Source organism: Cebus imitator, unplaced genomic scaffold (genome assembly GCF_001604975.1).
Source record: "Cebus imitator isolate Cc_AM_T3 unplaced genomic scaffold, Cebus_imitator-1.0 Scaffold53, whole genome shotgun sequence".
In the NCBI taxonomy this organism is placed as follows: Eukaryota; Metazoa; Chordata; class Mammalia; order Primates; family Cebidae; genus Cebus; species Cebus imitator.
In genome coordinates, this window is record NW_016107368.1 from 4,277,112 (window position 1) to 4,302,088 (window position 24,977).

At 57.5% G+C, this 24,977-nt stretch overlaps 1 protein-coding gene across 12 annotated transcripts in view; it reads left to right on the plus strand.

Moving 5' to 3' along the window:
• The window catches only part of PTPRS (protein tyrosine phosphatase receptor type S), a 134,915-nt gene that overhangs the window by 31,707 nt on the left and 78,231 nt on the right, over positions 1–24,977 (plus strand). The window contains exon 1 of one of the 12 annotated variants that reach the window (XM_037738411.1): positions 18,201–18,307. The exons of the other annotated variants lie outside the window; for them this stretch is intronic. The gene's annotated coding sequence lies outside the window, so the exon portion shown is untranslated. Of the gene's footprint in view, positions 1–18,200; positions 18,308–24,977 lie in introns of those variants that run through there. 12 annotated transcript variants of the gene reach the window in all.

The following is a 24,977-nucleotide window of genomic DNA, read 5'->3' on the forward strand; positions in this document are numbered from 1 at the left end:
AAAAAAAAAAAAAAAAAAATGTGTTAAGGAGCTACGGTATGCCATGCCTTTAAGAAAAATATAGTTGGCCGGGCGTGGTGGCTCACATGTGTGATCCCAGCACTTTGGGAGGCTGAGGCAGGCGGATCTCTTGAGGTCAGGAGTTCGAAACCATCCTGGCCAACATGGTGAAACTTTGTCTCTACTAAACATACGTAAATTAGCTGGATGTGGTGGCAGGCGCCTGTGTTCCCAGCTACTCGGAAGGCTGAGGCAGGATCGCGTGAACTTGGGAGGTGGAGATTGTAGTGAGCCGAGATTGTGCCACTGCTCTCCAGCCTGGGTGATAGATCGAGATCAAGATTCCATCTCAAAAGAAAAGGTAAAAAAAAAAAAGGAAAGGCCAGAGAAGAGGCTGGTGTCAGGGAGCGGCTCCTTCAGCTAGAGAATCAAGATAGGCCTCACGGAAGAAGTGACATTTCAGTAAGACCAGCAGGAATGAGAGAATGCCGTTTGTTGACATCTGAGGGAGGCATGTTCCGGGCAGAGGGCACAGCTCGTGCAAAGGCCCTGGGGCAGATACATGCCTGGAGTGTTGGAGGAGCAGCGAGGAGGCCCGTGTGGCTGGAGCAGAGTGAGGGTCCGGAGAGAGGGAGGAGGGGAAGGCGGGGAGAGGACGGGGCAGGTCGTGCAGGCCCTTGTGGGGCACCAGGAGGACTTGGGCCCTTACTCCAAGGGAGGTGGGAGCCATGGAGGGCGACGGGCAGAGGAGGACTGGGCCCTGACCCGGGTGCTCAGGGGTGACCCCAGCTGCTGCAGAAAGGACAGGCTGTGGGGGTTGAGTGCAGATAGTGACGGACCAGGGGACGGCACAGATCCAGGCCAGGGAGGACGGTGCAGGACCCGGACGCGGTGGAGGAGGGCTCGCATTCTCGAAGGATTTTGCGCAAGGGTTGTCTGACTTCTCCACGTGGCTGGCTGCAGGGCGGAGGTGAGCTGAGTGACAAAGGACTCCGGGGCCTCTGTCCTGAACCCTGTGAGGACAGAACGATGGGCTGAGTGAGAGAGGCAGAATGCAAACACCCGCCCATTAGCAGGATGCCTGCCGGGGTTCCCGCGGGGAGCAGTGGGCTGGTTCTCCCTGGAGACAGGGGTTGGCAGCTCCTGACTTAGCCCATGGGTCAGGTGCTACAAGCAAGCCAGTGGCCCTGGGCAAGGCACGTCCTGTCCTCGGCCTCAGTTTCCCCATCTGAGATAAATAACATGATAAAATGAGTTAATTTGCATAAAGCACTTACAGAAGTGGGCCGCGTGGACAGGACCCTGGGAGGGGCTGTGGGCTACACACTTGGGGTTGGATGGGGCTGCAGGTTAGGACAGGAGGGGAGGTCTAGTTTGCAGGCCAGGGGGCTGAAGCCCAGAGAGGTTAAGGCACTTGCCCAAGGCCACACAGCACGTGGCGCAGGCTCAACCCCACTAAGGGGCCCGCACACTCACTGTCAGAGCCAGCCAAACCCCCCTCCCTTCTCTCTCCACCCCCGGAGCTGCGAGCTCCAGTTTTTGGTGGTTTCCAGGCTCCCCTTAGTTCCTACTTGGCACCCGCCTCCCACCTCCGCACTCTCTGAGCCCGGGGCCCAGCGCCAGGCAGGCTGGAGGGCCGGGGGTCTTGGTGAGCATCCCCCACTTTTACACCCAGGGTTCCTTTTGCCTCCCCCTGTACCCCACCCGTGCTCCTGCTAATGAAGGGAGCGGAACGGGAGGGAGCGAGCGAAATTATATACACACGAACATATAAAAATTAGTTTAGGATCCGGGCCAAGAACCACTTGCGCTTGGCCAGGCATTGTGGGTAATTCATTGCTGATTACCATAAAAGCCATAGCCTGGCTGACAGGCGGCTGCGGTGCCTTTGTTTAAGATTCTGATGAATATATAATCTCTCTCCCGGCCTGGAGCCCACGGTTCCCCTACCCTGAAGGCTGCCAGGCCCCTGCCCACCCTGCTCTCTTCCCCCACTGCCAAATGTGAGTCTGCAGGTTCCCTGAGCGGTTGGCAGCCGCCTTTGCCCAGTGGAGTCTGCCCCTGAGACTGCGTCGGTGAAGCTTGGCTTGGCATTCGATGCGAACCAGCAGCCGCAGCCAGCCCGGGCCTTGCACTGTGGCCGCTGCCCTGGGCCTGATTCCCTCCCTTCCATGTGGCCATACCGGGCTTGGCCCCATGCGGGGACTGGGGACAGTATACCCACTGATGCAGACGGAGTCCTTGCCCTTAAGGAGTCTGGGGGGACGATGGATGATTAGACAGGCATTTATTCATAGTTAAAGACTTCCCGTCTCCTGCCCGGGAGATGCAGATTAAAACAACGAGATATCATTTCTCGCCCATCCATTTAGCAAAATTGCTTGAAGCATGGTACCATCCAGGGTGGCGGCGTCGAGGGGAGCCAGGCTCTCCGGGCACCGCTGGCAGGAGATGAGATTGGCATCTCTGCGTCACCACGTCTTTTATTTTTAACGTATTGTTCTGGCCAGATAATGCATACACGTGTGATACGATGGAGGATGCAGAGAAAAATGCGTGGTTTCCCCGTCTCCTTCCCCCGTAGCAGTCTTCTCCCAGAACAGGGGTCAATAGAGTTTTTCCATAAAGGGACACCTTGTAAATCACTCCACCGGCTGGACAGTATCTACTACTCAACTCTGCCATTGAGTGTGAAAGCAGCCACAGACAAATACGTAAACCGGTGGATGTGGCTATGTGCCAATAAAGCTTTATTTATAAAAACAAACGGTGGGCCGGATTTGGCCCCCGATGCGGCGGGTGATAAAAATGGTCTCCGTCTACGCACCGTGGTACAGTCGCCCGGAGCCGAATGTGGCTACTGAGCATTTGAAACGTGTCCAGTGCAACCGAGGAACTGAATTTTCAATTTTATTCCATTTAAATTTAAACAGCCACATACGGCTCGTGGCTACCGTTTTGAAGAGTGCAGTTTATCTAGAAATCTGTGAACGTTCAGTAGGCGGCTGGATTTATATGCCTTTGTTTAACCAAATGGCAGCATCTTTTACATGCTGTTCTGTACCTTGTTTTTTTCCCCCCACTTAAAAATATAGTATCTTAAAAGTAATTTTATAATTGTACATCTGGTGTTCCCATTCCTTTTCACAGCTGTGATACTGATCTCAACTCTAAGAGATACTAGTGTCTTTGATCATTATTTGATCCCTTGTACTGTTTAATTTATTTTTATTTTAGAGGGTCGCCCTTGTCGCCCAGGCTGGAGTGCAATGGCATGATTTTGTCTCACTGCAACCTCCGCCTCCCAGGTTCAAGCGATTCTCCTGCCTCCGCCTCCCAAGTAGCTGGGATTACAGGCACGTGTCACCACACCCGGCTAATTGTGTATTTTTAGTAGAGACGGGGTTTCTCCATGTTGGTCAGGCTGATCTCAAACTCCTGACCTCAGGTGATCCGCCCGCCTCAGTCACCCACAGTGCTGGGATTACAGGCATGAGCCACTGCCCTGGCTTATTTACTTATTTATTCATTGATTTACTTATTTTTTTAAGATGGAGTTTCGCTTTTGTTGCCCAGGCTGGAGTGCAGTGGCACCATCTCAGCTCGCTGTAGCCTCTGCGTCTCCGGTTCAAGCAATTCTCCTGCGTCAGCCTCCGGAGTAGCTGGCGCCAGCATCAGCCCCGGCTAATTTTTTTTGTATTTTTAGCAGAAACGGAGTTGCACCATGTTGGCCAGGCTGGTCTCGAACTCCTGGCCTCAGGTGACCTCCCTGCCTTGGCTTCCCAAAGCTCTGGGATTACAAGCGTGAGCCGCCTTACCCAGCCTATTTATTTTTTTTGAGACAGAGTTTTGCTCTTGTTTCCCGGGCTGGAGCGCAGCGGCGTGGTCTTGGCTCACTGCAACCTCTGCCCTCAGGGTTCAAGCCATTCTCCCTGCCTCACCTCCTGAGCAGCTGGGATTACAGGTGTGCTCCATCACACCTGTCTAATTTTTGGTATTTTTTAGTAGAGACCGGGTTTTACCATGTTGGCCAGGCTGGTCTTGAACTCCTGACCTCATGTGATCTTCCCATCTCAGCCTCCCACGGTGCTGGGATTACAGGTGTGAGCCTCTGGGCGTGGACTCCTTGTACTGTTATTCATTTAGCCAATGCCCTGTTGATGGTTTGCGTCAAACCTTTTGCTATGAGGACTTTCTCCTTGTGTCATTTCATGGGAAAGGGTCTGCCAGGTAGATTTCTAGCGGCGGTGTTGTCGGGCCTAAAGGGAAGTCATCAGCTTGACTTTGGAAGATAATACCCAGCTAGGACCTACTCATTTCCGACTGTGTAGGAGGGGAACCTGCTTGTTTAGAACGAGCGGTAACCCAACCTTCTACCCCAGCTGCCCTTCTCTGGACGTCAGAGAGACAAAAGTGCTTCCCCAGGCGGGGCGCGGTGGCTCCCCCTGGTAATCCCAGCACTTTGGGAGGCCGAGGCAGGCGGATCACCTGAGGGCAAGAGTTCAAACCAGCTGGACCAACATGGAGAAACCCCGTCTGTACTAAAAATACAAAATTAGCTGGGCGTGGTGGCACATGTCTGTAATCCCAGCTGCTCGCGAGGCTGAGGCAGGAGAATCGCTTGAACCCGGGAGCCAGAGGTTTCGGTGAGCGGAGGTTACAGTGAGCCAAGATTGTGCCATTGCTCTCCAGCCTGGGCAACAAGAGCAAAACTCTGTCTCAAAAAAGAAAAGGAAAATCACCCTGGGCCAGGTGTGGTGGCTCATGGCCGTCATCCCAGCACTTTGGGAGGCCGAAGTGGGCAAATCACTTGAGCTCAGGAGTTCAAGACCAGCCTGGCCAACGTGGTGAAACCCCGTGTCTACTGAAAATACCAAAATTAGCCGGCGTGGTGCCCGCCTGTAATTCCAGCTACCCGGGAGGCTGCGGTGGGAGAATTCCTGGAACCCGGAAGGCAGAGGTGGCAGTGAGCCAAGATGGCGCCACTGAATTCCAGCCTGGGCGACAGGGCGAGACTCTGTCTCAAAAAAAAAAAAAGTTTAGAGTTACCTGTCTGTATTCTAGAGTTACCTTTGGTCGGTAACTGCTTGAGAAAAAGATGCGAACAGCAGAGGCTGTTTCCAGGGGAGCATCAGGGGGACTGTCCCTTCCTCCCTTCCACTAGTGTTTGTACCTACTGTGTTGCAGGTTCTCTCTGTTCCGGGTATGAAGAATTTGCCTTTGTAAAATTTTTTTTAAGAGACAAGGTTGGCCGGGCGTGGTGGCTCACGGCTGTAATCCAAGCACTTTGGAGGCCAAGGCGGGCGGATCACCGGAGGTCGGGAGTTCAAGACCAGCCAGACCAACATGGTGAAATCCTGTCAAAAAAAGAGACGAGGTCTCACTCTGTCATCCCGGCTGGAGTGCAATGGCAGGACCATAGCTCACTGCAGCCTCAAACTCCTGGGCTCAAGCTGTCCGGGCACCTCAGCCTCCCAGAGTGCTAGGATTAGAGGCATGAGCTACCGCACCCAGCTTCTGGGCGCAGGAATTTTTTTTTTTTTTGAGACGGAGTTTCACTCTTGTTGCCCAGGCTGGAATGCAATGGCATGATCTCAGCTCACTGCAAACTCCACCTTCCGGGTTCAAGCGATTCTCCTGCCTCTCAGCCTCCGGAGTAGCTGGGATTACAGGCATACACCACCATGCTTGGCTAATTTTGTATTTTTAGTACAGATGAGGTTTCATCATATCAGGCTGGTCTCCAACTTCCAACCTCAGGTAATCCTCCCGTCTTGGCCTCCCAAAGTGCTGAGATTACAGACACGAGCCACCGCGTCTGGCCCCCCCCCCCCTTTTTTTTTTTTTTTTGAGACAGGGTCTCACTCCGTCACACAGGTTAGAGTACAGTGGCTTGATCATAGCTCACTGCAGCCTCAACCTCTCAGGCTTAGGTGATCCTCCTGCCTCAGCCTCCTGAGTAGTTAGGACCACAGGCGTGTCCCAGCCTGCCTGGCTAATTTCTGTATTTTTTTTATTTGTAGAGACAGGGTGTTGCTAGGTTGCCCAGGTTGGTCTTGAACTCCTGGCTTCAAGTGATCCTCCTGCCTCGACCTCCCAAAGTGCAGAGATCACAGGCATGACACACCACGCCTGGCAAATAAAGTGGCTTTGTGGAGATTTAGTGAGTGAGCCTGGATGGTGGGAAGAGCCCAGGTTAATAGCCGGTGCACTTGCTGAGCGCCTGCTGTATGCCCAGCTCAGTTCTGAGTGCTTTGCCCTACTAAGTGCTTGAGACGGGTTTTTTTTGTTTGTTTTTGTTTTTTTTTTTTTTTTGAGACAGAGTTTCGCTCTTGTTACCCAGGCTGGAGTGCAATGGCGCGATCTCGGCTCACCGCAACCTCCGCCTCCCGGGTTCAGGCAATTCTCCTGCCTCAGCCTCCTGAGTAGCTGGGATTACAGGCACGCGCCACCATGCCCAGCTGATTTTTTGTAGTTTTAGTAGAGACGGGGTTTCACCATGTTGACCAGGATGGTCTCGATCTCTTGACCTCGTGATCCACCCGCCTCGGCCTCCCACAGTGCTGGGATTACAGGCTTGAGCCACCGCGCCCGGCCCCGAGACGGGTTTTTATGTCTTGGGGAAATAGGGTTGGGTCCAGATCCGAGCACTTGGCCGGAGATACCATCTTCTCCCACCAAAGACCTGAGAGCTTGGAGAGCCACCTAGAGAGGTCATGCCCCCACCTGAGCCCTGGGAGATAGCAGGGAGCTCTGCAGCCCGACCCCCCCCCCAACAGCCCCCTTGTCCCTCACTCTCCTCTGCTGTGGGATGGGAGCTGGCCCAGGGTCCTCACCCTCCCCTTTTCTGTTTTGTCCAGGGCTACTTAGGTTTACTCTCCAGCATCTCTCTGGCCCCCTGACCTTGGCATATGCTGTTCCTTCTACCTGGGACACCCTTCCTGCTTCCCAACCACCCCGCCTCAGCCCAGCGCAATTCCTCCCATCCCTCTCCTCTTAGACATCACCTCTTCCGGGAAGCCTTGCGACGTCCGCTATTACGGCCCCGATCTCTTTTTGTTTGTTTGTTTGTTTGTTTGTTTTTAGAGAGGGAGTCTTGCTCTGTTGCTCAGGCTGGAGGGCGGTGGCGTGATTGCAGCTCACTGCACCCTCCGCCTCCTGGGTTCAAGCGATTCTCCTGCCTCAGCCTCCCAAGTAGCTGGGACCGCAGGTGCACGCCACCACGGCTGGCTAATTTTTGGATTTTTCTTTTATTTGTTTGAGACAGAGTTTCTTTCTTGTTGCCCAGGCTGGAGTGTGGTGGTAGGTTCTCAGCTCACTGCAACCTGTGCCTCCTGGGTTCAAGCGATTCTCCTGCCTCAGCCCCTCAAGTGGCTGGGATTACAGGCACCTGCCACCTTGCCAGCCTAATTTTCTTATGTTTTTAGTAGACATGAGGATTGACCCTGTTAGCTAGGCTGGTCTCGAACTCCTGACTTCAAATGATCCACCTGCCGTGATGTCTCACCCAAAGTGCTGGGATTACAGGAGCGAGCCACCGCGCCTGGCCGACAGCCTGACTGTTTTTAAATTCTGGAACAGAGTCTTGCCCTGTTGCACAGCCTGGAGTGCAGTGGTGCAATCTTGGCTCACCGCAACTTCCACCTCCTGGGTTCAAGCAATTCTCCTGCATCAGCCTCCCAAATAGCCGGGATTACAGGCGCCTGCCACCATGCCCGGATAACTTTTTTTTTTTTTTTTTTTAATATTTAGTAGAGACGGGATTTCACCATGTTGTCCAGGCTGGTCTTGAACTCCTGACCTCGCGATCTGCCTGCCTTGGCCTCCCAAAATGCTGGGATTACAAGCATGAGCCACCACGCCCTGCCAAGACCTGACCTTTAACTTCCAGGGCCCCCTGTCTGCCTCCCAGTCATCTTGTATCCTTAGTGCTCAGCCCAGGGCCTGGTATACAGTAGGTGCCTCATGAATGCTGGAGGGGTGCTGAGAGAAGAAACATTATAGGGATATGACAGTTTTTCATTCCTCAAATGCTGACACGGCCTGGAGCACCATGGCCACCGGCACTCCTGTTTATTTTTATTTTGAGACAGAGTGTCGCTCTGTTGCCAGGCACCAGGCTGGAGTGCAGTGGCGCCGTCTCGGCTCACTGCAACCTCCGCCTCCCGGCTTCAAGCAATTCTCCTGCCTCAGCCTCCGGAGTAGCTGGGATTACAGGCGTGCGCCACCACGCCCGGCTAATTTTTGTATTTCAGTAGGAACGGGGTCTCACCATGTTGGCCAGGATGGTCTCGATCTCGACCTCGTGATCCGCCCGCCCTGGCCTTATTTTATTTTTATTATTTTTTTGATAGAGAGTCCCACTCCTTCCCCCAGGCTGGAGGGCAGTGGTGCGATCTTGGTTCACTGCAACCTCCGTTTCCCGGGTTCAAGTGATTCTCCTGTCTCAGCCTCCCAAGTAACTGGGACCACAGGCACCCGCCACCACCCCAGGCTAATTCCTTGTATTTTTGGTAAAGACGGGGTTTCACCATGTTGGCCAGGCTGGTCTCGAACTCCTGACTTCAAGTGTTCCGACCTCCTCGGCCTCCCATAGTGCTGGGATTACAGAGCCGCCGTGCCCTCCTGCTCACTCACTCTGCCCGCTCTCTGCACCAGCCCCCCCTCTTTTCCCAGAACCTCGTGTGTTTATTTCCACTGTGGGGCCTTTGCATGTGCCGTATCCTCTGCCCTGTCAATGCTTGGCTGCCTCCGTCTGTCGCCGTCTCTCCAGACCAGAAGCCCTGAGAGGTCACCTGCCTTGATCTCTACCCAAGTACCCAGCACTCAAGACGGCCCTAGCACCCAGGAGGCGCTGGGGTTTCAGCCGTGACCCGAAGTCTGTCCCTTGTGCAGCCGGACCAAGCCCTGCCTTGGGGACCTCCCTGGTGTGTGCCTCGGTGTCCTTGATCTTTACAGACTTCGAACCCACAAAAGTCAGGCCTAGGCACCCAAGAGCCCATTTTCCCTGGTGCTTAGGTGGGGAAACTGAGGCCCAGAGCCTGGCAAGGACTCACTCAGGTCGACACAGCTCCCTCAGGATAAAGCTGGGAAGAGAACCTGGGCTTCCTGCCTCCGGGAGCCGCGGTTTGGCAAGTCAGGGACCCTCCCCTAGGAATCGGCTCTTTGGGGGCGGCCTCTGGGGGAGGCATCCGGCGGGCCGGAGCTGCGCAGACCAGCAGTGACTTCCCTTTCAGTTCCTAACGTGTCGAGGAGGAAAGCCCGGGGACGCTCAGGGCGATCTCAAACGCCGACAGCTGCCGGTGCGTTTGTAACCAAATCCCTTCCGCCTGCCGGGGTGCAGCAGCGTCCAGTGCCCGCGGAGGAGCTGGGTACTGTTTTCTTTGTAACTGTTTCTGGTGACCTTCAGGGCAGGGCAGACCCTTCTCAGTCTTCCCCAGAGATGTGCAATACCGTTGAATTCGTTTCCAAAGTTAATGGGTTTGAAGAAAAGGCAGGAGACAGTCTGTGGAAGTTGTTTCTAAACAGGGTCTCGTTCCGTTGCCCAAGCTGGTATTTAGCGGCGGGATCTTAGCTCACTGCGTCCTCAAACTCCTGGGCACAAGTGATCCTCCTTCCTCAGCCTCCCAAGTAGCTGGGAGTAAAGGCACATACCGCCATGCCCAGCTAATTCTTTATTTTTTGTAGACATGGTGGTGGGGAGGGGGTCTCACTTTGTTGTCCAGGCTGGTCTTAACGTTCTGGGCTCAAGTGATCCTCCCGCCTTGGCCTCCCAAGGCTGGCTCTGCCCAGCCTACGTGAATGATTAAATGGGGGCGCTGAGTGCAGGGGCTCACACCTGTAATCCTGGCACTTTGGGAGGCCAAAGCAGGCGGATCACTGGAGGGCAGGAGTTTGAGACCAACTTGGCCACCATGGTGAAACCCCGTCTCTACTAAAAATACAGAAATGAGCCAGGTGTGGTGGTGAGCGCCTGTGATCCCAGCTACTCAGGTGGCTGAAGTGGGAAAATTGCTTGAGCCTGGGAAGCGGAGGTTACCACACTGCACTCCAGCCTGAGTGATGGAGTGAGACCCCATCTTGAAAGAGAGAGAGAGAAAGAGAGAGAGAGAGGGAGGAAGGAAAGAGAGAGAGTGGGACGTGGCAGTCGTGAGGAGGAGGAGAGGATATTTGGAGGAGGCTGTGGTCACCCTCTCGGGACTGTGGGTGCAGAGGTGGAGGATGTACTTGAATGAGAGACCCTCAGGCATCTCTCAGAGAGGAGGTGGCCAGATCCATTAAATGCACTTGCGGCCCGGCGTGGTGGCTCATGCCTGTATCCTAGCACTTTGGGAGGCTGTGGCGGGCGGATCACCTGAGGTCACGAGTTCAAGACCAGCCTGACCAACATGGTGAAACCCCGTCTCTACTGAAAATACAGAAATTAGCTGGGCGTGGTGGTGGGCGCCCACAATCCCAGCTAATCAGGAGGCTGAGGCAGGAGAATCGCTTGAACCCAGGAGGCAGAGGTTGCAGTGAGCTGAGATCACGCCACTGCACTCCGGCCTGGGCGACAGTGAGACTTCGTCTCAAAGAAAAAGAAAAAAAAAAAATCAGCAACTTTAATTCTCGCCGCTGGCTCAAGGTGGGAGTGGTGGGCCTGGCAGAGGCCCAGGCTGGCAATGGTCCTGGCAGGGGGACCAGCCATTCTGTGCCTCCCCCGCCCCCACTTTTGGCTGAGTCAGCACGTTGGTGCTGCACAGCCAGTTCCGGTGTGGCCTGGAAGCCTTTCCCAAGCTTCTGTCCTTGGGACTGGAGCAGCAGCCCCCAGAGGATGCTTTGCTGGCCAGCCAAGAAGACACAGGTTCAAAGCCCAGCGGTGAGGGTTTTGCATTTCGGCCTTCCCTGTCCCCATGTTGGAAGTCTGGAGTTTGGAGACTCCAATGTGGCTGCCCCTGGGGATGAGAGTGGCCGGCGGACTGCGGCTGCTGACAGCCCTGCTGACCCCTGTACCGTGGGCCGGCACCTCCAGCCTCTGCAGGGCCTCTGAGCCATTGATGTCCTCACCCTTTCATGTCTACTTTTTTATGGCATGGTTTTTGATACATATATTTTGCCACATTTTTTTTTTTTAATAGATGGCGTCTTACTCTGTCACCCAGGCTGGAGTACAGTGGCACGATCTCGGCTCACTGCAACCTCTGCGTCCTGGGCTCAAGCAGTCCCCCCACCTCAGCCTCCCAAGTAGCTGGGCTTACAGGCACATACCACCATGCCCACCTAATTTTTGTATTTTTTGTTGAGATGGGGTCTCACTGTGTCGCCCAGGCTGGTCTCAAACTCCCAGGCTCAAGCCATCTGCCCACCTCGGCCTCCCAAAGTGTTGGGATGATATATAGGTGTAAGCCGACCACACCAGCCCACCTATTCTTTTAGAAAGCATTTATTGAGCACATACTGTATACTCGACCCTGACAGGGACCAAGGCTAACCTGGCCCCATTCTCCCTGGCAGAGCCGGCCGCAGACCTGTCTGCAGTGATCAAAATGTGCCACGCAGGTGTCCACGCTCAGGCCATGAGCCACACTGGAAATGTGGCCGGGTGACTTGAGGGGCTGAATTCTAAATTGTGTTTAAATTTTCTTTTCTCTGTGTTGGTGAGGGAGGGCCTCGCTCTGTCACCCAGGCTGGAGTGCTGTGACACAGTCTTGGCTCACTGCAATGTCCGCCTCCTGGGTCCCAGCGAATCTCCTGTCTCAGCCTCCCAAGTAGCTAAGACTACAGGTGCTCACCACCACGCCCAGCTAATTTTTATGATTTTAGTAAAGACTGGGTTTTGCCATGTTGCCCAGGCTGGTCTCAGACGCCTGGCATCAAGCGATGCGCCCACCCAGGCCTCTGAAAGTATTGGGATTATAGATGGGAGCCCTGGCAGCCAGCCTGTTTAATTTTTCTTCATTTAAGTTTAATGAGTCACATGTGGCTAGTGGCTTTTGTCTGTTTGTTTTTGAGGTAGAGTTTTGCTCTTGTTGCCCAGGCTGGAGCGTAGTGGCACCATTTCAGCTCACTGCAGCCTCCGCCTCCCAGGTTCAAGCGATTCTCCTGCCTCGGCCTCCCGAGTAGGTGGGATTACAAGTGCACACCACCACGCCTGGCTAATTTTTGTATTTTTAGTTTAGATCGAGTTTTGCCATGTTGACCAGGCTGGTCTCGAACTCCTGACCTCAGGTGATCCAGCCACCTCGGCCTCCCAAAGTGCTGGGATTACAGGCGTGAGCCACCGTGCCCAGTTTGCTAGTGCTTCTTGTATTTGGTAACTCAGTAAAAAGAGAGAATTTCAGCTGACAGTAGGACAAAGGGTGCTGGGTGCTGCCTGAGCCGGGTGCGCAGCCAAGGCATTTCTGAGGAGGTGACGCTCAAGGGAGAATGGAAGGGTGAGAAGAAAACTGACAGGAAAATGTACAGGAACAGCCTTCCAGGCAGAGGCACAGCCCGTGCGAAGGCCCTGAGGCAGGACTGCACCGGGGGTGCTGGAGGACAGCGAGGAGGCCCATGTTGCTGGAGCAGAGTGAATGCAGGGGAGAGACGGAGGAAAGGAGGGCAGGGGAAGGATGGGCAGGTGGTGCAGGGCCTGTGGGCTACGCAGAGCACTTGAACTTTGACCCTGAGGGAGGTGAGAGCCATGGAGGACTGTGGGCAGAGGAGAGACGGGACCTGACTCAGGTGCCCACCTGCTCTGTGTGGTGGGTGCTATGGGGTGGGCAAGGGTAGGAGGCTGGGGACCAGGGCAGAGGTGGCTGTGCGGATCCAAGCAGGCAATAATCGGGCTGGACGGGTTGGAAAGGGAATATGGAGAAAGATGGTCAGAGTGAGTAGAAATTTAGGAGGGAAACGTGAGAGTATTTCCAGACCAGCAGCATGGGGGGTGAGGGAGGAAGAGGAGTCGGAGCCAGCTTCCAGGCTCTAACCTGAGCCCCCGGAAGGATGGAGCTGCCATCAGCAGGGTCGGGAAAGACATGAGAGGAGTGGCTTTGCTGGATCCAGCCATGCCTGAAGGTGTCTCCGATTTTCCAGGAGGGGAAGGTAGCCTGGCCTGCGGGGGTGGACAGGTGAAAAAGGCAGATGTGGAGCTGGGGCGTGCCCGTGGTGGGCATCGTGCCCATTGCGGTGGAGCTGGTGGGTAGAGCCGGCGCCAGGGCTGTGATGTGAACGTGGGCGAGGCGGGCTTCTGGCTGGCTGGCACCCGCCTATGCCCGGGGTCATGAATGCTGTGCTAGTTAGGAGGCGGGCACCTTGGGCACGGGCAGGGCAGGGGAGCCGAGAGGAAGCTGCCCAACCAGTTTCTCTCTGGCTCTCGCAGCCAGGGGTGTGGAGTTTGTACCTAAATGAAATGTCTGGGGTTTTTTGGCGCCAAATATGAAGGAGGTGGGACAGACGGGCTGGTGGGGTCGGGGAGTCGTCCCCAGGTGTGTCAAGGACATGGTTTTATCTGAGGGGCCCCCATCAGGGAAGGTTTAAAGGCTGGAGACCCTCCCAGTGCAGTCACCCCTGCTTTGGAAGTTTCTTCAGGAGAAGACAGGACACACATGTCCCTCACAGTGTTGTTTATAAGGGACATAATGGAATAAACAGGTGGGAATGGATTAAGTTCTGTGAGCCGGACACGGGAAAGTGCTCTCCTAATGGTGATCCCCATGGAACGAAAGAAAAGCACGCATGTGTGCACACAGAAGGAGGACTGGAACGAGATGGTTAGCCTCGGGGCCATTGTACGTGCTGTTCCTCCTGCCTGGAACTCTGTTCCCACAGGCCTTTGAATGTCTGATTTGCTTTCTTTCTCCAGGTCTAAATGCAATTGTCACCAATTCTTGAAACTTTCCAGGGACCCCCCCCTAGTTTTTGGAGCCTTGTGGTGGGTTTATTTATTTATTTTTGCCGTCTCTCAGCGTTGCCTGGCCTTACATAATTGACGGCGTTTATTTTTCTGTGGGCATCCATTCCCCCGCCGCTTGTCTGTGCCTCCCACAGGGGCAGGATTGCTGGTTCCATCGTGCTCACCACTGCATCCTCGGCGCAGCACACAGTAGGTGCTCAATACGTGTACAGAGAAAGAATGAATGAGAACAGCCACATGCAAACAGTTTCTCTCTAGGCGAGGGATGGATTGTGGGTAACTTTTATTTTCTTCTTTATGCTGATTTTACCTAATTTTCTGCTGCACGCGCCTATTTTATAATTAGAAGAAAAGTTATTTTGAAAAAAATTACCCCCCTCCCAAGTCCCAGCTGTGGGAGCTGACGTGATCCAGCCCCGTGTTCCTCCCCAAGGGCAGCCGCCTCTTGGGTGCTTACAGAGGACATATCAATGGAATGTTTCTTGCGGGGCTCTGGGGGTCAGCCCTCAAGGGCACGGGGTAGGTGGGGCAATCAGGGAGGGCTTCCTGGAGGTGGCCACTCTTAACCTTCAGGGTGCTCAGGCCCAAAACCCGAAAGTCATGCTTGAGTCCCCTCTTTTCTGTGCATCCCTGAATGAGCCATTTAGAAAATTCCATTGTTCTGTGTAGAATGTTCCCTCCCCCCATCCTCTGCCCCATCGTTGCCCTTCTTGACCCCAGCCTAGTTGTCCCCCACAGTCTGCCCTCCCCACAGCCGCCGAGGAAGCCTGTGAGTACCTGAGTCAGGGCCCATCCCTCCTCTACCCACAGCCTTCCATGGCTCCCACCTTCCTCAGGGTCAAAGTCCAGCTCCTTCCAGAGGCCTCTGAGGCCCTGCGTGTCCTGCCCCCTTCCCTCACCGCCCTCCCCTCTTCCTCCTCTCCGCCTCCTCACTCTGCTCCAGCCACACGGGTCTCCTCGCTGTTTCTCCAACACGCCAGGCGCAGTCCTGCCCCAGGACCTTTGTCCGGGCCATGCTCTCTGCCTAGAATCCTCTCACTTCCTCTCACCTCCTTCTGGTCTTTGTGTATTACCTCCCCTCTCTCCTATCCTCTATTTTATTTTACATTTTTTTTTTTTAGTGACAGGGTCTCGCTGTGTCACCCAGGCTGGAGAGCAGTGGCACCATCATAGCTCACTGCAGCCTCAACTTCCTGGCCTCAAGGGATCCTCCTGCCTCAGCCTCCCAAGTAGCTCGGTCCACGGGCATGCGCCACCAGGCCTAGCTAATTTTTTTTTTAAGTTTCTTTGTAGAGATGAGGGTCTCGCTATACTGCCCAGGCTGGTCTCAGACTCCTGGCCTCAAGCGATCCTCCCGCCTCATCCCACAACGCTCAGCCCGGTTATCCTCAGAGCCCTTACCACTGTCTGACCCTCAGCGGATTTTATTTCTTCTGTTTCTCGTGTGACACCTCATTAGAGCATCTGCACCTGAGGGCAGGGATCTTTGTCAGTTTTCATCACTGCTGTGTCTAGAACCGTGCCTGGCATCAAGAACTTGCTTGGAAATGTTTGTTAGAAAAGGGTAGGCTGGGCATAACCCTACTACGGGCTCATGCACTTTGGGAGGCTGAGGTCGGAGGATCACTTAAGTCCAGGAGTTCAAGACCAGCCTGGGCAACATCCGGAGACCCCATGTCTACAAAAACATAAAATCGAAAAATTAGCCAGGCCTAGTGGCACGTGCCTGTAGTCCAAACTACTCAGGAGGCTGAGGGGGGAGGATCGTTTGAGCCCGGGAGGTTGAGGCTGCAGTGAGCCGTGGTGGTGCCACTGCACTCCAGCCCGAGCAACAGAGTGAGACCCTGTCTCCAGAAAGGTAAAAAGAGGCTGGCTTTGTAACAAGGGCACACAGTGTGGCCTTTGGAGGAGAATAAGGTCAGAGGGGCTCTGCTGGGTGCAGCTAGGCCTGATTGTTTGTGTAAATGTTTGCTGAGAACCTCAGCAGAGACAAACCCTGCTCTGCCCACCGAGGTCACGGTCTGGTGGGAGAGGCAGACCGGGACTAGGCACATTTAGGGCTCTGTGCTGATGGGGCCACCCAGCCAATGGGGGGGCCACCTGGCCCGCCTCCCCTAGCCCCTCGGGGACGGCTGTGTCCCCTGCCCACTGCAGTCACCACCATGGAATAGGGGCAAGAGGCCGTCTCCACGGAGACATGGGCAAGAGGCCCAGAGAGGGCAGGACTGGCTGTGAAGGGGCTGGCAAGCCCTCGTCTGCAGTCTCCTGAGTCCTGGGCAGCCCAGAGCTGGGCCGTCTGCCGCGTGTCCCACAGCCCCGAGTTTCCTGACCGTGGATCCATTGAGCGCCTGTTCAGTGCTTGGTTTATGTGGCAGATGGGGATACTGTCGGCCAGAGAGGCACGGGTCCTTTCTTGGCACACAGGGCATCCCTGGATTCAAACTCGGGTCTGTATGAGCCCGGTGCCTTGCCGCAGATCCAAGCAAGGTGCCCACTCTGCTCCTGAGGGCCCACTGTGTGCCCTGCTGAGTGGGGGAGATCATACAGTTGCTCCTATGCCTGCATTGACACAGGGCACCTCCTACGTGCCCGTGGTGGTGCTGCGGTGCCAGGTGACCTCCTCCATGAAGCACCTACTGTGTGCCCTGCTGAGAGTGGGGCTGTGTGGGATGGGGGACCTCGAGGCATCCTGTGTTTAGCAGTACCTACTGTGTGCTCTGTGTCAAAGGGGCAGGCGGGGAGCCTGTGTGCTGACACTCACAGACCGCCTACTATGTGCATGGTGCTTTGTGGACTAGGCCACCTACTGTTGCAGATGGGGCAGGGGAATTCCGTGCTCCATTTTGCAGAGGGGGAAACTGATGCACAGTAAGGGAAAGGGGCTGTGTGGGATCCACCAGTGGGAGCCACCCGCCGAGGTGGGGGGGACGTGGACGTGCACAGGACCCACCTGTGTGTCTCCCATCAAAGCCCATGTCCTTTGTCCCACTGAGTAATGACTTCTCTAGAGTGACGCCATCTGTCTCCAGGATGACCCTGTCCCTAGATAAACCCAAGGGGGTTCAAATTATTCCTGATGTATCCTCAGCTCAGGGCCCCCCGGGCCTCCAGCAGCCTTGTGGTGAGAACTCCGCCTCCCGACCCAAACCTTGGTTCCAATCCCTGCTCTTCTGGACCGTGGGCAGCCGTCTCTCTCTCTCTCTCTCTCTCTCTCTCTCTCTCTCTCTCTCTCGGCTCCATTCTTCGCAGAATGGGGGTGATGGCAGGGCCTTGCCTCCGAGACCCGTGGCCATCCGTGGCCGGTGGCCCTAGGCTGAGCGCCCAGGACATCCCATTGGCGTTGGCGTTCGGGCTGAGTCTTCGGCATGAATGCTGGGACTAGAGGCGTTTTCTCCAGGGATGGGACCAGACGCGGGACCCCTTGGGTCTCCATCCTGGCCCCGGCCCCGACCCCGTCCCCTGGCCCACCAGGCCCCCCTGGCCTTCTGCATTCCGGGCTTCTCGGGTGGAGTTTTCAAACCCGCACCCTGGGCGCAGCGCGGGCTCGGATTGGCCGCCGGGACGGGGCTGCCCCTCCCTTTCCCTCCGCCTCTCCCTCTGCTCGGGTGTCGCGGGCCTGGCACGGCGGCCCCATCTGTTTCCAATCTGGCCCTGCGCTCTCCGCCCCCTCCTCAGCCTTGTGGCTGGGGTGGGGGCCTCTGCCACGGTGTCCCCCCATTCATTCCGCCGGACCCCCAGCGGGAAGGAAGCCTCTGCGCCCGCGCCCCTCCTCAGCTCTCTGGTCCAGGAGGGGGAAGAGGGGACGCCCCTGCACCCACTCATCCCCCCCCCACCGCTGGGCCTCCAGTCCCACCCACACTGGGAGGGGAACTCTGCCCCTTCTCCGACCTCCTGTATTTGGGTGTGTTTGGGGAGCCCTCCGCCGCCCGTCCGGCATCCAGCCCCTTCATCCGTTGCCATGGCCACGATCAGAGCTGGGGAAGCAGGGAGCAGGGTGGTAGGGGCTCCGCGGGGGACCAGGCTTCGAGAGGGAGGGCTTTTAGGTCATGCCCTGTCCCGGGCGCCCCTTCTCTCAGTGCTGCCCGGACCCCCGCGGAGGCTCCCCCCGCCTCCAAATGGGGCTCCCCTCTGGTCCCCCCGCCCCACTTCCGGCTGGGGCCCCGCCCTGCCCCCAACCCCCCCCCGCCCTGCCCCCCAACCCCCCTCCCTGGGGCCTCAATCCCCCTCCCCGGAGCCCACCCCTGCAGCCCCGCCCCGGCCCCGCCCCCCCGGCCCCGCCCCCGGCCCCGCCCCCAGGCCGAGCTCCCCAGGCCGCGGCCTCTCCCGAGTCTTCGCTGCGCGCTGCGCTCGGAGCGGACCGAGGGACGCGCGGACTGGCTGCGGCGGGCCCTGCGGAGGCCTCGCGGGGCCCGGGCCCAGTCTCCGAGCCGCGGGGTGAGTGCGCCCGGGACCCCCTTCCACCTTCCACCCCGAGGCCCGGGCCGTGCTGGGCTTTGTCCCCCTCCTCGCGCCCCTCCAGGCTCCGAGGTGGGGGGACGCAAGGGTCCCCCCAGCCCAGCGCGGGCCTGGCCGGGCCGGCCGCCCGCCAGGGACAGCTTGGGCCCGCTGCCACCTGGCGCCCCACCACATTCAGGCCCGTCGCTTGCACTTTGGAAAACTCCAGACCGTTATGCTCCGCGGGGTCCCCTCCCCCGCCTGGCCCCCAGCCCGACCTCCTCCCCCTACCCCCTCTCCTCCCCCACCTCCCGGAGGCGGCGCCAGGCGCGGGGCAGCCTTCGCTGCCAGCCCAGGGGAGCTCTGATTGGGGACTTCGCAGAAGGCGGAGGAGGTGACAGGACCGCAGAGGGGACAGGTAGCAGCGGGGGGTGTGTGGCAGGAATCCCTGCTCTTAGCCACCCCCGAAAATCACAGAAAGTTTCCCTCCGTCCGTTCGTTTCCGCTTCCCTCGGGCCTGTGGACCCCATTGCCTCTGTGCTTTGTTGGGGGGCTTTAAGAAACTGGGGATACACTGCCCTCAGGGAGGGGCCTGGGACTGTCAGGGCACCTTTCTATTACCCATTCCGGTCTCTGGGCTTACAGGCCCCAGAGTCCTGAGCTGATGGAGTTTGGTGACCCTTCCCCGCCACGGGGCTTCCTGAAGACCCCAGGCTGGCCTTAGTCCCAGCCTTGCTTGTTCCTTCTGGAGCCTCGCCACCACCCTTGAAAATCTCGGCCCGACCCCGCAGGGTAGATGTGAGGCTGTCCCGATCTCGGCCTCCATTGCCTGGGGTGGTCTCTGTCTGTGGTCTGAGTTTCTCCCTCTGAAATGCAGGTGACCCCAGGAATGGTGTGGATAAAGAGCCAAGCAGAGCTGGGAATGCAGTAGACACCCAGGGCACACAGGGCCTTTGCCACGTTCCTGGGGTCGGAAGAGGGCTTTCATCCCGGGGATGACAGACCCACAGTGGGAGCAGAGCTGTGATGTGGCAGCCCAGAAGGGGTATTGATCCAACCTGGGGCCTCCAGGAGGGCTTCCTGGAGGAGGTGACAGCTCAGCTGTGGTCTGAGGACAAATGTGAGGGCCGAGGTTTGATGGGAACGTGGAAGGGTGTGCTGGGTGGAACCGTGTGTTCAGATATCCCTCTGGGAGCCATGAGGCCACAAATGGGGGGATCAAGGTGGCAAGGGAAGCGTGGCATGGGGGGTTGTGGTATGACAGGGTCAGCAAAGGCCGGACTGGCAGCTCTGGAGGCTGAGGTAGCAGTCTGGGTTTTAATACATGTTGATGGGATCCATGGAGGGTTTTAGAGCAGAGGAAGGACAGGGCTCAGCTTGGAATGGAGGCATCTCTCGGCTGCAGCTCACAGGATGAGCTGACTGTGGGCCAGTCGGGGAAGGGTGTGCCTGGTGGGGACCTGCATTGGAAGAGGCTCAGAGGCCCAAGGCAGTGTATTCCGAGAACTGGAGGACCTTTCTGGAAGAGGGGGTGGGGAAGAGGATGGGTGCAGTCACGTCGAGAAGGGCCCAGAACGCCAAGCACGGGAGCTGGGAGCCCAGCGAGTGTGGGCAGCAGCAGGGGCAGAGCTTGGCATCTCAAGCTATTCCGTGAAGCCAACATGGGGGACACACTGGCAGGGGCGATTTTGGCAGCCTGGGCACCAGGGAGTGCATGTGGACCCTGGGGTTGATTGAGACCCGGGCTCTAGCCTCAAATCCTAACCCAGCCTAGCCCCCTCCCCATGCAGGACCCGTGGTGAACCTCAGTTTCCTTATCCGTTAAACAGCAGGAAACGCAGAGAACATTTAATGGGGCTGGGCACCCCAGGGGCCCCCAGTGAATGCGTACAATTTTCCTCTCCAGGGCTGGGCCTGGTTCCCTGTCTGCCCCACCTATCCACTCCTGGCCAGCGGGACCCCTGGGGACAGTGCCCTGAGCCTTCATGTTGTCCCAATACAAGTCAATAATCAATTAAAGCCAGGTCCCCTGGTCTTCAGTTCCGGGAAGGGCTAGCCCCACCCAGCCCCTCCCTGGGCCCGTTTCCTGATAGGGAGATAATGGCACCCTGGGAGGGACAGTGGCTTGGCCAGCACTGATTTGGGCCCACCAGCGGCCACAGAGCCCGGGCCTGCTGCCCAGGGGACCTCTAGCTCCCTGTCCCTGCTTGAGTGGACGTAGGAGTGACCCAGGGGTCCAGGGAGGCTGGAGGCCAGGGTCCACCCCTGGAAATGACATTCCAAATGGTGGCACGGGAGAGGCGTGGGTTGGGGGGAGGGTGTGAAGGTGGAGAGGTTATGCAGGGTCGGGTTTTCTCCGTGAGTCCCACGGCTGGCGTCGTCAGCCTCGGCTTCTCCTGCCCTGCGGCCACAGGAGAAGGCCCTGAGGGTTAGGATTAGGCTCCCAGACCCCTCCCCCGGGACAGGACAGGGTAGACTATGCACCCAGAGCCGCCTCCGGCCCGGGCAGCCCCCACCTCGTGCGGGTGACACAGCCTGTTTGCTGCCCAGCCTGGGTCATAATCACCCCTTTATGCTCCCTGGACTGCGTGGGCACACAAAGCCAGCTCCCAGATCTCGTGACCCACGCCCCAGCGCCTAGCTGGAATGAGTGCTTACTCGCCCCCCATTAGCACTGCAGGGGGAGCCCCCAGAGGCGGCCAGAGGGCTAAACCAGGTCCAGTGAGAGTTGTCCAGTGATTCTGCAGTGGCCAGAGGAAGTCACAAGATGAAACGTGGGCTCCAGGCCCGAGCCCCACCCCAGCTGGGGGACTTGGCTGAGTCCCTGTTCTTCTGTGAGCCTCAGTTTCCTCATCTGTAAAAGGCGAGTGTCTGCCTCCGACCAGCTGCCACAAGCTAGTGCCGGGCAGCCCAGCCCCTGAGAGCCAGGCGGGGCGCGGAGACCCTCTCTGAGCCCCACGTGGGTTCAGGGTCCAGTGGCCACACCCTACCGTTCTCTCTAGCCCTGGCACAGCCTCAGTGGCCACCGCGGGCTACCACTCTTTTCCTAACAGGCGTGTCATTTCTTGGGATCTTGCAGATGCCTGCGCCTGCCTCAGTTTCCCTGTCTGGGCAGTAGCAAGGCTGGTGGCCCAGGCTGCTTTGTTGCAAGAGGGGGCATGGCGGAGGGTTGGCCTGGCACCAACATGGCCACATCCCTCCCTGCCCAGGGCCACATAGGGTCCCTGCTGCCCTGCGGGTCTAGTCCGTGGGCACCTCTCTGCCCTCTTCGCTCCCCCGTACCTCCTGGGACCTCTCGGTGCTGCCCCATTGCCCTTCCTCACGCTGTTCCTGGTGCTAAGGCCCCCTCACCTCTAATTCCCATTCACCTTTTGGTCCTCAGCCGATATTAAATCCAGAAGTGGCCCATGCAAAGGCGGGGGGGCAGGACTGCACTTGGGGTGTTGGAGGAACACCAAGAAGGCCCATGTGGCTGGAGCAGAGGGACGAGGGGGAGAGAGGGAGGAGGGAGGACAGGGAGGGGACGGCGCAGGTCATGCACGGCCGAGTGGGTTTCAGGAAGGACTTGAGCCTTGACTCTGAGGCGGGGGGAGCCATGGAGGGCTGTGGGCAGAGGAGGGACGGCCCTGCCTCGGGTGCTCACAGATGCCTTTTGGTTTCTGTGGGTGGAACAGACCGAGGGGCCAGGGCGGGAGCTGGGAGACCAGGGTAGAGGTGACGGTGTCAGTGACCAGGCCGGTGACAATGGGGCTGGAACAAGTGGAGGCAGAAGAATGAGTAAGAAGTGGGCAGGTTGGGGACAGATTCTGAAGGCAGAGTGGATGGGACTTGAGGACCTTCTTCCGCAAATCCCCGCAGAAGACCCCACACCTGTGGTTTTCGTGGAAGCAGGGGCGGGTGGGAGGGTCACGTGCCAGCAGCTGTGTGTGTGTGGTGCTGACCTGCTTGCGCACCTGTAGATACGTGATCTGACTGTGTGTTCGGAGTTCCCTGTAGCCCAGCTGTGTGTGTACCACCTGCCCCACCATGACCCTGTATGTGTATGTTTTCTGGGTGGATGTGCGTCTGCGTGTACAGGGTCCTAGTCCATCATGAGAAGCCCCTAGGGAGGACTGCTGCCTAAGGGACCCTGGAACGTTTTGTCTTTTGCAGTGGTAGCGTCTGAACCCCACTCCCTGGGCCCCACCCACCACCCCCATTCCTGATGCATCATCTATGACTCAGATGCCCCTTTGCTGTAGCCCCTGGTCCCTGCCCCTGACAGGCTGGAGTGGCGGATCTGGGGGGAGTCCGTGGCCAGGCCCTCCCTGCCTGTGCCCGGCTCAACCCCGTCCCGCCCAGACATTAGGGAGGTATGGGCCCAACAAGGCTTCTGCCGTGGGAGCCAGGGGGTAATTAGGGCTGCCCAGTTTAGAAGGCGGCTGTCCTGGGCTCCCATGGGACATGGGGGAGCCAGCTGTGGCCGGGGCCCTCCATATGTGTGCTCCACCTGGGTCCTCTGTGCAGGGCCTCATACCATGTTGTCTGAGCTTCAGGTTCGCTATGTTGCCTCAGTTTCCCCAGAGGTTCTCTGCAGGCCTGCCCAGCTGAACACAGTGGGCTGGGACTGACCTCGTCCTCCCGAGTGTGGCCAAGCACATGTGCATTTCTGGGCCGGGCCAGTCGCTGTGGTCACCCTCGCCCCAGCTGGCCACGGGGAGTTTCTCCATCTGGGGCCACTGCCTGCCTCGCGGGCTTCATTTGCTCTTAAAGGGCCAGTGCGGGGACTGAGAGTAAGGCACTGCGTGCTAGGCTTCATTTCCTTCATCTCTCAGTCCTCAGCTGGTTGTGTGCAAGGTGCCTTTGGAGTCTGTGCATGTGTGTGTCTGTGTAGCCAGGCTGCGTGCACATACGTGTAGGAAGGGAATCTGACTTTGCACGTCTCTGTTTGCTGGTGCATGCACCTGTGGTCTGCTGACCGCATGGCCTATCTGTAGTCTGACTGTGTGCCGGCCCCAGTGTCTGTGTGACGCCGACCTGCCGGTGGCCCTGTCTATTCCTGATGTGATTGCATGCTCTGAGGTCTCAGCAGCCCCACAGTACTGCCTGCCCACAGTGACCACGTACGTGTCTCTCTTCTGGCTTGGTGTGTGTCTGCGGTCTGATTTTGTGCGCGTGTGTTTGTGGTCTGACTGTGTGCAAGTTTTGTTTGCCTGATTGTGTGTGTGTTCTCTGCTGCCTGACTCTGTGAATGCATTTGTTTCTGTGTCTCTTGCGGATACAGAACTGCTTGTAGTCTGACTGTGTGTCGTCGTGTATTTGTGGTTTGACTGTGTATGTCTGTGGCCTGATTGAGCAGGCATCAATCATTCTCTGTGTGATCTGACTATGTGCCTGTGGCCTAACTGTGTACATCGAGGCCCCCTGAATCCCATTCCTCACCCTCGGCTGTGACCCGGCCGCTACCCACCTGTCCTTCCCGAGGCCGCCCCAGGGCTGGGCGAGGTGACCGCAGCCGGGTATTTTGGGAGTCAGAATCACAGGGACTGCCCCGTTATTATGTGCCACCAGTTCCTGTGACCACAGCCTGGACCCGCCCAGGGCACGGCCTGGCGTGGGTGCAGGCCTGACTCGGCAACAAAGACCTTATCCTTGGGCCTCTCCCTGCCCCTCCCCAGCCCTCTGACCTGGCTCTGGACAGACTGGAGATGGGGAGGGGGCCATTCCAGGGTTCATGGTCTGTGATGAGGGACCCTTCTGCCCTGGAGGAGCTGAGGTTCTTGTGGGAGAGGCATGCTGAATGATTAGCATGTTCCTTTCATTTGGGATCCAGGGTAAATACCACGGCAGCTAACCTTAGTCATGTAGGGTGCTCCAGGACGTAGAATGCAGGGGGAGTTGACCTTTGAGGGGCAGAGAGGGCTTCCTGAGGAAGTGACAGCTGAGCTGAGACCTGTCATGTGGTGGGGGACAGCATTCCAGGCAGAGGCCACAGCAGAAGCAAAGGCTGGGAGGTGGGACTGAGCTTGGCTGGCACGCCGTACCTCCAAGCGAGAGGAAATAGTGAAGTCAGCAGGAGTGGCTTTCCTGGGGGCTCCGGGAGCCATGGGAAGTCTTGGAGCAGGGCAGGGACAGGTAGGTGTGTGGAGTCGTCTCATGACCCGGGGGACCAGGTTTTAGAGCCACACAGCAGTGTAATCTGGAGTCCCCTTCCTCCCTAAGAAGCAGCCTGTAAGTTGGAGAAAACCGGGGCTCAGCACCCCCAGAGGTCCTCAGTCCTGGCGCGGGGCTTGGTTTTGGCCCAGCCTGTTGGGAGCTCATGCTGGGGTTGGGATTTAGCTGGTGACTGGAGGCTGCCTTCGTCCCTTTGGGCCACTGTAGCCAAATACCACACACCGAGTGGCTTATAAATGACCAAAATTTGTACCTGATGGTTCTGGAGGCCGGGAAGTCCAAGGTGAAGGCAACACGGATTTGGTGTCTGGGGAGGGCTATCTTCTGGTACACGGAAGACGTCTTCCCCCTGTGTCTTCAGGTGGCAGAACGGACAAGGAGCTTTCGGGGAGCTCTTTTCTGAGTCCTCCCATTGGTGAGGTCTCTGCCCTCATGACCTAATCCTAAAGACCCCGATTCCTAATACCGTCACAGTAGGGACTGCGTTTCAGCATGACTTTTTTTGTGGGGGGACACA